Here is a 13,122-nt window from a genome sequence, read left to right as displayed (position 1 = left end):
ACTCTCTTTTTGTAGCTCTTACTGTCTGTTTTTTGACCTTTTGTTGATCTTTGTATCTTTCCCATTCGCCAGGATCTGTGCCATTTTTTGCCTTTTTGTATGCCCTTTCCTTGTGTCTTATACTGTCCCTTACCTCTTTAGTTGTCCGTGGCTGTTTTTTTTGGCAAGTATAAGGAATAAGATTGGTGGCATTGCAAGTATCAGGGGTATAAACCGATTCTGTATCAGGTTAAATGTTTCTTTAAACATTTCCCACTGATCATCAGTCGTTTTACCCATTAACAGATTTGCCCAGTTTACTGTGGACAGTCTCTGTCTCGTCCCATTGAAGTCGGCCTTACCCAAGTCTAGAATCTTAGCAGCTGATTCACTTTTTCCCCTTTCAAACACTACATTGAACTCGATCATGTTATGATCGCTATTGGATAAATGTTCGCGTACAGTTAAGCTGTTAACTAAATCTGGTTCATTACTCATTACTAAATCTAGTATGGCTTGCCCCCTTGTTGCCTCCAGGACATACTGCTGTAGAAAACTATTCCAGACACACTCAAGAAATTCACTACCTTTCTGACAGTTGCCAGTCTGCTTTTCCCAATCTCTGTGAAGGTTAAAGTCCCCCTTTAAGACCACTATGCCTTTGTTACACGCTTGTCTAATCTCTGCATTTATACAATCTAGCACTTCAGAGCTGCTGCCAGTGGTCCTATACACAACTCCCACTATAGTCTTAGATCCTTTCCTATTTCTCAATTCAACCCATAAGGTCTCTGTTGGCTGCTTGCCTCTTGTTATATCTTCCTTTAGCATTGAAGTGATTGCATCTCTAATCATTAAGGCTACTCCTCCCCCTCTTCCATTTTCCCTGTCTCTCATGTAGACCTTATAACCCAGTATATTTAGTTCCCAATCCTGACCATCCTGCAGCCATGTCTCAGTAATAGCTATCATGTCATACTCTCCAATTTGAATTTGAACCTGCAGTTCATTTAATTTATTCTTTATACTTCGTGCATTTGTATATAGAACTCTTAGTTGGGCCACACACCCTAGCCTGACCTTCAGCTTTGATGCTGGGTTAATCGCCTTACGCCTTCTAGTTTTCACTTTATCTGTAGTGCCTAAAGTACACTTTCTTTCTGCTGCTCTACGCTTTTCCCTTTCACTTGTTCTTGAACAACTGTTTGTACTATTTGTATTGTAAATTTCCCCTGGGTCTTCCCCTCTCTTGCTGCTCTTAACTTTATTCCCTTCTGACTCCCCGCTCAGGATCCCATCCCCCTGCCACTCTAGTTTAAACCTTCCCCAACAGCACTAGCAAACATCCCCACGAGGACATTGGTCCTGGTCCTGCTCAGGTGTAACCCTTCCCCCTTGTACAGGTCCCACCTTCCCCTGAACCGGTCCCAATGTCCCAGGAATCTAAATCCCTCCCTCCTACACCATCCCTGCAGCCACGCATTCATCCTGTCTATTCTCCTGTTCCTATACTCACTAGCACGTATATAATGCTTCATCAAAAGTCCATGTTTGCATGACTATTTCTGAAGCAAGTGCTGGTACAATCAGTTTAGTTGTCTTTTCTTCATACAAGAAGAGGAATGTTCCAAAGTGCAACCTTCCCATTGGCATGATTTTTTGTCTCTTGTTTAAACTCCCTCCCTCCCGCGCTTCTCCCGCCCCCCCCCCCCCCCCCCTCCCAAAAACAAAGTATTTTTTAAAAAAGAAGTTCCTTGCACTAATACAACACACTGTCTCTCCTATATTGGTCAGGTTAGACAGCATTGTGGAGGAAATACTAACTCTCCTCGCAACTAATCTGGATCCATTGGGGCCCACCATCAGTCTATAAGGAAGCAGACATAATTTTACTATAAACAGTATGTTTGGTTATAATGTTGATAATATAGCATTCAAGTCTTTTTAACCTTAATATATTATAGAACATCTAAGATTTTTTGTAAAAAGGAGCATCATGTTTTCACCCCATCAGGGGTCAGTTACCTAAACACAACTTAATGTTAACTTTACAACCTATTGCCAGATGACTGGGCAAACAGTGAAACAGGTTTTCACAATTTAATTGGATTATAATTGAGCTGATAGCCATGTACTGTTAAATAAACACCTGACCAATCCATGCCACGCCTCCCTGGTTTTTTATTCTGTGGGAGAAGAGGAGGAAACCGGAAGTCTGACTATGCATTTTAAGATTCATGGTGCAGTCTTGCTTTGAGTCAATCACTCCCTTGCATTGTCAAGCCGGGCCAGATTTGTCAAGATATCAATATTCATTCTTGAAACTAAAATATTATAATAGAGAAAAAGATTTTAAAAGTTTTACGTTTGTGTAATGCCGTATCATGTTTCTTGGTAACTTCTCAATGCACTTCACATACATTGAATTATTTCTTTAAAGCGCAGTATTTAGTTTTTATGGAGGCAAACACAACAGCCAGTTTGTACACAGCAGATCTCACAAACAGTAGTGAAGCAAGTGATCAGTTAATATATTTTATGATGATGGTGGTTGAGGGAAGAATGTTAGCCAGGACATTGGAGAAGCTCCCTGCTCTTTGAGTAGTGCAATGGAACCTTTCTCGACACCCACCTGAACCAGTGATAATGATAGACTTCTGTTTAATGTATTTTCCAAACAGCAGCACCTCTGGCAATGCATCACTCCCTTGCACTACAGCTAGTACTGAAGTGGCAGCCTAAATTATCTGTTGAAGTCCTGGAGTGGGTCTTGAACCTACAGCCTACTGAGTCAGAGGCAAGGGTGGATAGGGACGACCTATTTTCCTTAGCAGAGGGGTCAGTGACAAGGGGGCATAGATTTAAAATAACTGGTAGAAGGATTAGAGGGGGGCTGAGGAGAAATTTTTTCACCCAGAGGGTGGTGGGGTCTGGAACTCACTGCCTGAAAGGATGGTGGAGGCAGAAACCCTCAACTCATTTAAAAAGTATTTGGATGAACATTTGAAGCGCCATAACCTACAGGGCTATGGACCAAGTGCTGGAAAATGGGATTAAGCTGGATAGCTTTTTTTTCTGCTGGCACGGACACGATGGGCCGAATGGCCACCTTCTGTGCTGTAACTTTCTATGATTCTAAGAGTGCTGCCATTTTTTTAACATTTTTGTTTTAGTAGATTTAAATTAGGAGTGCCTTTTCAGTTGGAATTTTCTGGGAGCAGGTGTAACAGTCTTGGGCAGTTGATATCTATTTGTGTTGTAAAATTGATTTAGAAGACTGATTTTTGTAAAGAATAAACGTTATAGAGAGAGCAAGAGGTTAAGGAGCTGTCCCAGTTGGTCCAGGATTGTGGAGCACTTAATTGTCCAGAATAATCCTGCTCATATCTGGTCCATTTAGCTCAGTTCAAAGAACTCTCAGAAGGTCTTAGGTTCAAGCCTTACTTCAGGAATGAAGCACACGATCTAGGCTGACAGTTCCAACACATTGCAGTACTGAGGGAGTGCTGCTTTATTGGAAATGCCATCTTCAGTTGAGATGTTAAACCGAGGCTCCTTCTGCCTTTTTTTAAATTCATTTATTCATGGGATGTGGGCATCGCTGGCAAGGCCAGCATTTATTGCCCATCCCTATTTGCCCTTAAGAAGGTGGTGGTGAGCCGCCTTCTTGAATCGCCGCAGTCTGTGTGGTGAAGGTTCTCCCACAGTGCTGTTAGGTAGGGAGTTCCAGGATTTTGATCCAGCGACGATGAAGGAACGGCAATATATTTCCAAGTCGGGATGGTGTGTGACTTGGAGGGGAACGTGCAGGTGGTGTTGTTCCCATGTGCCTGCTGCCCTTGTCCTTCTAGGTGGTAGAGGTCGTGGGTTTGGGAGGTGCTGTCGAAGAAGCCTTGGCGCATTGCTGCAGTGCACCCTGTAGATGGTACACACTGCAGCCCACTGCGTGCCGGTGATGGAGGGAGTGAATGTTTAGGGTGGTGGATGGAGTGCCAATCAAGCGGGCTGCTTTGTCCTGGATGGTGTTGAGCTTCTTGAGTGTTGTTGGAGCTGCACTCATCCAGGCAAGTGGAGAGTATTCCATCACACTCCTGACTTGTGCCTTGTGGAAAGGCTTTGGGGAGTCAGGAGGTGAGTCACTCGCCACAGAATACCCAGCTTCTGACCTGCTCTTGTAGCCACAGTATTTATATGGCTGGTCCAGTTAAGTTTCTGGTAAATGGTGACCCCCCCAGGATGTTGATGGTGGGGCTCTGCTGATGATTGAGAGTAGACTGATGGGGCGGTAATTGGCCGCATTGGATTTGTCCTGCTTTTTGTGAACAGGACATACCTGGGCAATTTTCCACATTGTCTGGCAGATGCCAGTGTTGCAGCTGTACTGGAACAGTTTGGCTCGAGGCGTGGCTAGTTCTGGCGCATAAGTCTTCAGCACTCCGGCCGGGATGTTGTCGGGGCCCATAGCCTTTGTTGTATTCAGTGCACTCAGCCGTCTCTTGATATCACGTGGAGTGAATCGAATTGGCTGAAGACTGGCTTCTGTGCTGGTGGGGATATCGGGAGGAGGCCGAGATGGATCATCTACTCGGCGCTTCTGGCTGAAGATGATTGCAAATGCTTCAGCCTTGTCTTTTGCACTCACATGCTGGACTCTGCCATCCATTGAGGATGGGGATGTTTACAGAGCCTCTTCCTCCCGTTAGTTATTTAATTGTCCACCACCATTCACGACTGGATGTGGCAGGACTGCAGAGCTTTGATCTGATCCGTTGGTTGTGGAATTGCTTAGCTCTGTCTATAGCATGTTGTTTCCACTGTTTAGCATGCATGTAATCCTGTGTTGTAGCTTCAGCAGGTTGGCACCTCATTTTTAGGTACGCCTGGTGCTGCTCCTGGCATGCTCTTCTACACTCCTCATTGAACCAGGGTTGATCCCCTGACTCGTTGGTAATGGTAGAGTGAGGAATATGCCGGGCCACGAGGTTACAGATTGTGCTGGAATACAATTCTGCTGCTGCTGATGGCCCACTGCGGCTCATGGATACCCAGCTTTGAGCTACGAGATGTGTTCTGAATCTATCGTATTTAGCACGGTGGTAGTGCCACACAACACGTTGGATGGTGTCCTCAGTGCGAAGAAGGGACTTAGTCTCCACAAGGACTGTGCAGTGCCTGTTTAGGTGGATCTGAAAGAATGCTATCCAGCAACCCCTGCTGGAAGTACCTATCTGTACATAGTGGGTGAGAAGAATAGCCACTCATATCATGTGCCCAAGGACTCCCCTGCTGCTCTTAGATCTGTATCCCTGCACGAACCCAGCTTCAGGAGATAAGGGCATAATTCTCCTCTTCCCGCTCCTGAGTAATGTAAAAATTTATAGTGTTTTATGTGGTAATGTTTTATGTGTAGAAGATGAAATTTTCAAATACATTGAAAGTATTTTTATCTTGTATTGTACAAGGCCTGTGCTACCAGTACATAGTTATCATTGTGACAGATATGAAAGTCATGCAAATTGAATGCAGCAAAATCTTTTTATAACCATAGTTTCATCGTGAAATTTAGTTTTGTGCTGATGTCTTTGTATGTTCATCAGATTTTTCAAGGTCAGCACAAGAGATCTCCTTAATTGTGTGGGGATTAAAAAATGTTTGATAGGGAAACAAAATAAACCAAAGCCCCAATTTTAACTCCCCCGCACCTGATGAGAACGTAGTGGGGGTTTAAAATTGTGTTGGCACTTGTACCTTGTGCCATTTTTGGAAAACGCAGAGGCCCTTGCCCCAATATAAGATCGAATATAGGAATGAGAGTAGGCCATTCAGCCCTTGAGCCTTATCTGCCATTCACATAGATCATGACTGATCTGTACCTCAACGTTATTTACCCGCCGTTGTTCCATATCCCTTGATATCCTTACTTAACACAAATCTATCGATCTTAGTCTTGAAAATTTCACTTAGCCCAGCATCCACAGCTTTTTGGGAAGCGAGTTTCAGATTTCCAGTACCCTTTGTGTGAACAAGTGCTTCCTAATTTCACTCTTTAAAAGGCCTAGCTCTTTAAGATTATGCCCCCTTGATCTTCATTTCCCCAATAAAGGAAATAGTTTTTCTGTATATACCCTATCGAATCTCTTAATCATTTTGAACACCTTGATCAGATCACCCCTCAACCTTCTAAACTCATGGGAATACAAGCCAAGTTTATGCAACCTGTCCTAATAATTTAACCCTTTAAGCCCTGGTATAATTCTGATGATTGCGCTGCAGCCTGTCCAAGGCCAATATATCTTTCCAGAAGTTCAGAGCCCAAAACTGAACACAATACTCCAGATGGGGCCTGACTAAGGCTCTCTACAACTGAAGCATGACTTCCTCCCTTTTGAATTCCAATCCTATTGAGATAAAGGCCAACATTCCATTAGCCTTTTTGATTACATTTTGTACCTGTGCATTAGCTTTTAGTGATGTGTATATGGACACTTAATTCCCTTTGGTCCTCCACAGCTTCTAGTCTCACCTTTAAGAAAATATTCTGATTTGTCTTTCTCAAACCCAAAGTGGAAGACCTCACACTTCCCCACATTGAACTTCATCTACCATAGTTTTGCCCACTCACTTAGCCTGTCTATGTCCCTTTGTAACAACCAATGAACAAATTTAAAAAAAATATAAAAAAAGCTGTAAAGATGGAAAGAGGATAGTGCAAGGATGGAGAGGGGGATGCACCTACTTTTTAAAAATTTGTTCATGGGATGTGGGCGTTGCTGGCAAGGCCAGCATTTATTGCCCATCCCTAATTGCCCTTGAGAAGGTGGAGGTGAGCCGCCGCCTTGAACCGCTGCGTGGTGAAGGTTCTCCCACAGTGCTGTTAGGTTGGTAGTTCCAGTACTTTGACCCAGCGACGATGAAGGAACAGTGATATATTTCCAAGTCGGGATGTGTGTAACTTGGAGGGGAACGTGCAGGTGGTGTTCCCATGTGCCTGCTGCCCTTGTCCTTCTAGGTGGTAGAGGTCACGGGTTTGGGAGATGCTGTCGAAGAAGCCTTGGCAAGTTGCTGCAGTGCATCCTGTCAATGGTACACACAGCAGCCACGGTGCGCCAGTGGTGAAGGGAGTGAATGTTTAGGGTGGTGGATGGGGTACCAATCAAGCAGGCTGCTTTGTCCTGGATGGTGTCGAGCTTCTTGAGTGTTATTGGAGCTGCACTCATCCAGGCAAGTGGAGAGTATTCCAGAGTGGAGACAAAGAGGACCTAAAGTAGTACTATCCTCCTTCACCTACCCTCCACAAATCAGTATGAATTCAAAAAAATTGCAAGTGTAAATTTCCTACCTTGTGAGAGATATATTTAAATGGATGAACTTTTTGTGGAGATATGGTATTTTGACTTTCCTCTTGCAACAGCTGAGTTCCAATAGTATGGGACATTGAGGCATTTGGGGCAACTTCCTAGAGTTACCCTGAAATCAGAGTTTTGAATTGGGCCAACTTGGGGGGGAAAAAAAGACAAGCAGGAAATATGAAACAAAAACTGAGAATGCTGGGAATACACAGCAGTCAGTCAGCATTGGTAAAGAGTAGAGAAGTTAACATTTCAAGTGTAATCCTTCATCCAAAAAAATGTGTTTTTAGGTATTGAGGCGTTCTTCCAGCTTTCCTCAGATCAAGTGTTTCCACATTGACATGATGACCTGCTCAGAGTTGGTTTCCAGGTTACTCACCGATGCATCGAGTGTGTATATATATATATATATATATATATATATATATATATTATTGGAGCAGCTTTGTTGAGTCAGCCGATGTGAGAAGCAACTCAGAATAATGTGTCGAAAGTAATGCATCAATGTGGTGTAATTTATACTGAAAAGAGGAGTTGCTGATCCCATTTGTGTGAAGGAGCTTGACGCAACACACACAGTTGAAGCCGAGGTACTCTAGATTAATGACTGCTCATGTTAGATTAGCTCCCTCATGTCGTTGGCCTCACTCTTTCAAGCCAGTTTCCATATTATTGCTCACTGTTTAAACAAATATTAAAACCCATGTGAAAAGCCGGTTCACTGATGGTATGAAGCCACAGGATGAGCGTGATCAATGAGTGATATTGGTTGAAGATCAGATCAGCTAAAACAGCAAAGATAACAGTGCAGAGCAAATGGTTTAAAAGCTGTGATATAATATAGGTAAACCATACCACAACACATAGAGCACTGATCTGGGCTGATGTCACTTCTGGTTTTAGCACCAGTTACCAAAGATTTTTTAAAAACGGAAAGTAAGTATTCCTGAATTCTTTGATGTTTTTTGATTGAGCTATAATAGATGTTGAACTGATGTTTTACGAGGTGCTGTTCTGATTAAAAAGTAACATTTAAAAAGCTCTTTAAATCTGTGTTGATGGGTGCCAAGAGCAGATTTTTCAACTTTTGTGTTCGAAGTATGAGTGCAAAAGCAAATTATTTTCTGCACTGTAAAACTATACTTCATTAGTAGACTATTTTCAAATTGTTCAGATATGTGTTAGTAGCCAGCCTGAAAGGACAATTTGAAATTATTTAAACTAATAGAAATAGCTAGATTCTTGAGACGCAGTTAGCTCATGGTCAAAAGGATTGACTATGAACTGTTGATTAGAGCCAATTATTAAGTGACAAATTTGTTTGCGCTCAGAATGAGAAATTCTACAGAAAATCAATATTTCTGGTCACAGCCATTTCAGGCACTCTTCCATTTTGCTTTTGTAATAGACACAGTGTGATAATTACCAGTATGACAACAGGCTGAGGATTTGTCCATAAAATCTCTGAATGGCCAATAATGTGGCCAGTACAAATGTCATCTGATTGTAGTTTTATTGTATTTCATCTTTATTATACTTTCAAATGTTTCTTTGCTTTTGGAAACCTGACAGCCATTACTTTGTGTTTTAAGTGCTAGCGCTGAAGACATTAACTGATTCATCCAAAGTTAGAATTGCTAAACAAATTAAACACATGGCGGTGGGGGGTGTATTTTCCCCTGAGCAGACTTCAGGTGGCAGGCCTGCAGAATGCACTAGCTGGCCGCCTGTTAGTCCCCTTGGAAGGTCTGGTCTGTATAGGACTGGAATCTCATTAGCGGCAGGCTACTGCCCGAAATTGAGCGTTTCGGGACCGCCCGTTGAATCCGAGCTGCTGCAATATCAGGTGGCCCAGCTAGTCTCCGGGTCCAAAGAAGGTAGGTTCCTGAATGAGAATGGGGTGGGTGGCGGGTGATCTCGATGTTTGGGGAGGGGGTGCTGGGGAGAGCTGAAGCAGCAGCAGCCCAGGCTGCTGTTGTGGAACCTGTAGGGACTGAGTCGGGTGCTGCAAGGATCAGTGCTTGGGCCTCAGCTATTTACAATCTATATTAATGACCTAGATGAAGGGACTGAGTAATGTATCCAAGTTTGCCGATGATACAAAGCTAGGTGGAAAAGTAAGCTGTGAGGAGGACACAAAGGGTTTGCAAAGAGATATAGGCAGGTTAAGTGAGTGGGCAAGAAGGTGGCAGATGGAGTATAATGTGGGGAAATGTGAGGTTATTCACTTTGGTAGGAAGAATAGAAAAACAGAATAGTTTTTAAATGGTGAAAAACAATTAAATGTTGGCGTTCACAGAGATTTGGGTGTCCTCGTACAAGAAACACAAAGTTAGCATGCAGGTACAGCAAGCATTGACTTGCCTGGATGAGTGCAGCTCCAACAACACTCGGGAAGCTCGACACCATCCAGGACAAAGCAGCCCGCTTGATTGGCACCCCATCCACCACCCTAAACATTCACTCCCTTCACCACCGGCACACAGTGGCTGCAGTGTGTACCATCCACAGGATGCACTGCAGCAACTCGCCAAGGCTTCTTCGACAGCACCTCCCAAACCCACGACCTCTACCACCTAGAAGGACAAGAACAGCAGGTACATGGGAACAACACCACCTGCACATACCCCTCCTAGTCACACACCATCCCGACTTGGAAATATATCGCCGTTCCTTCATCGTCGCTGGGTCAAAATCCTGGAACTCCCTTCCTAACAGCACTGTGGGAGAACCTTCACCACACGGACTGCAGCGGTTCAAGAAGGCGGCTCACCACCACCTTCTCAAGGGCAATTTGGGATGGGCAATAAATGCTGGCCTCGCCAGCGACGCCCACATCCCATGAACGAATTTTTTTTTAAAAAAGCAATTAGGAAGGCAAATGGCATGTCGGCCTTTATTGCAAAGGGGTTGGAGTACAAGAGTAAGGAAGTCTTGCTACAATTGTACAAGGCTTGCTTGAGACCACACCTGGAGTACTGTGTACAGTTTTGGTCTCCTAAGGAAGGATATACTTACCTTAGAGGCGGTGCAACGAAGGTTTACTAGATTGATTCCTGGGATGAGAGGGTTGTCCTATGAGGAGCGATTGAGTGGAATGGGCCCGTACTCTCAAGTTTAGAAGAATGAGGGGTGATCTCATTGAAACATATAAGATCCTGAGGGCCTGACAGGGTAGCTGCTGCAAGGTTGTTTCCCCTGGCTGGGACGTCTAGAACTAGGGGGCATCGGCTCAGGATAGGAGGTCGGCCATTTAAGACTGAGATGAGAAGAAATTTCTTCACACAGATGGTCGTGAATCTTTGGAATTCTCTACCCTAGGGGATTGTGGATGCTCAGTCGTTGAGTGTATTCAAGGCTGAGATTTTTGGACTCTAGTGGAATCAAGGGATATGGGGATCAGCCATGATCTTATTGAATGGCGGAGTGGGCTCAAGGGGTCGTATGGCCTAGTCCGCTCCTGTTTCTTATGTTCTTATGTAGGAATGCTCCTGTTCCTCCCGGCCTCATGAAAATGAAGTTTAAATTTATCTTTTGGGTCCTCTTTTGCCCAGCCGTGCCAGCTGATACTGGCCAGAGCGTGCTTCCCAAAACTGACATTGATGTCCTATTGACATCTTAGGACCCCAATTAAAATATTTAAATCAGCTGGGCGCCCTCTTTAGCTGGCCGCTTGGCCGCCTATTTGGAGAACCCCAGCAAAATGGAGGTAAGTTCTTGCTCTCCATTTTCCTAGCAGTGGTCATGCTAAGTCAGGAGTTGCACGGCCTGCCGAATTGCATCCCATGTGCACTCCAGTCTCCAGATCAGGGACTTGAGACCCTGAAGGTGGCTATTGTACCAGGCAGAGAGGTGTGAGTGGGAGACCTTCTGAAGTCTTGAGGACGACAACCTTGAAGGTGGAGTCAAAGCGGTTATTGAGTACATTGACTCCAATATCAATGTGAGTGCAGGTGGCAAGCCAGCAAGAAGTTGGAGAGGGCATTTGAGGATGTTAAGAGATAGCTTTTTCTATGGGTAGAAAAAAAAAGATGTAGGGGGAGGCTGGGAAGGTAACATTATGGCAAATGAGATGAAGAAATGATCTGAGATGGCTACGTTGAAGCAGTGGCTACAAGAAGTAGTGGAGGCTTGAAGGGGTGGCCACAGATGTGAGTGAGACAATCATTTGCAGGGTGAGGTTCAGGGAGGATACAGTTTAGAGGAGTTTGGTTCAGGTGAAGTCACCTAGGATGACTGGTTACTCATGGAAACCCTGAGTGAAGACGGAAAGGAGAATGTTTTGTCAAAATGGGAGACGGGGGTGAGGAGGCACTACTGGAAGGACCCTGGTGATCTTGAAGGGTTTTGAGTATGTGGTACAACGAGGAAAAGATTCTAGAGAAATATGGGGAGGACCAAGATGAAATTGGGAGTGACTGCCAAAATGCCTCCACAGTGGTTTTGAGCAGAATGCATGGTGGAATGTGTAGCCAAGTGAAGCGGCCTCAGTGATGGGAAGTGAGTTGCCACTACTGAGCTAGGTTTTGGTCAGTGAAAGTCGAGATATAGTAACTACATTTGTGTATGCACTTATATAAAAGTTAAGATTTGCTATAAATATACTTTAGAAAACTTTTTTGAACTAAGGCATGTTAAGCATTGCATTAGATATTACAAAATTAGATTTAAAAAAAGAACTAAGGCCCACAAAACTAAATTTACAGGTTTCCAGTTGAGTGAGAGCTTTGCTTTGCATAGACAGGAGGTGTACAGTTTTGGTGTGGGGTGGGGAATGTATATATTGTGATGCACAAGATATCACGATTGTGTGGGACAGGATCAGAGGGCCTTTTCCTGTCCGTTATTGTTCATCTGTTCGTAGATATCTGAAAGTCACAGCAGCCTAATTGGTCAAATTAAAGAGAGAGAGACATGTGAATAATGAACATTACTTCTAAAATTAGTATCTTTACTGTGATATATCTGGAGACCTTTGTGTGAATTCGTTCACAAGGACATTCATTTACCTGCTGTAATGTCATCACATTTGGATTGAGAGATGTAAAGGATCCTTTAAGGGCTCATAAAATCAGTTTTATGTAAGCAACCAACAGCTCGCCTTCTCACTGGTTAAATGGACTGAGCCATCAGTGCAGCCCTTGTGTGCTGCCAGTCCATTTTGTTAGGGAAAAATGAGAATATGGTGCTTTCAGTTTGTCACCTCAAACTAGAAGAAGGATTTAATTAATTTTAACCAACTTTCACTACAGACACTTCCATTGCTGAGACTTTTTCTTTGTTCATATGTGGAAGCACTTGTGACACTACAATAACTTTTCAGAAAAGTAGTGGTTTTCCCCTGTTAGCTTTTCGATTCCTATAGAGATATGACATTCTGGTAACCATTACTGCATATATCTCGTGTGTCTGGAAATTATATGTTTTTCTACAGTAGCTTTTCACCTAGTGATGACTTTCACAAGAAATAATTAGCTTTTTATTGTTGCCTTATGGGTTAATTTTCTCAATGGATTTACTGAAGATGGTCCTTGTATGTTCATCTGGGAAAGGTAGATGGTATTTTCATTGGGCTTGTTAGGTGCCTTTGTGTTGTCAAGCATTCTATATTCTTTTAGAAATTGGGCATACAGCAGATTGGATTGTGATCTAGCCAGTTCCAAGTGATAATGATGTGTGCAGTATAAAACAAAACTTTCAATTTGGAGGCATTTTCCATTGCATCTTACATCCTTGCATCTGAAAACTGCCCTAGATAGCCTTTAAATAACTTACTGGAGTTGGTAAGTTGGCC

General features: G+C 43.5%; 1 protein-coding gene across 2 annotated transcripts in view; it reads left to right on the top strand.

The window, feature by feature from the left end:
• The window catches only part of rbm33a (RNA binding motif protein 33a), a 167,729-nt gene that overhangs the window by 108,207 nt on the left and 46,400 nt on the right, over positions 1-13,122 (top strand). The window lies entirely within an intron of this gene.

The sequence above is a fragment of the Heptranchias perlo genome, chromosome 2 (genome assembly GCF_035084215.1).
Source record: "Heptranchias perlo isolate sHepPer1 chromosome 2, sHepPer1.hap1, whole genome shotgun sequence".
Taxonomy (NCBI): Eukaryota; Metazoa; Chordata; class Chondrichthyes; order Hexanchiformes; family Hexanchidae; genus Heptranchias; species Heptranchias perlo.
This window is presented reverse-complemented; position numbering and strand designations above follow the sequence as displayed.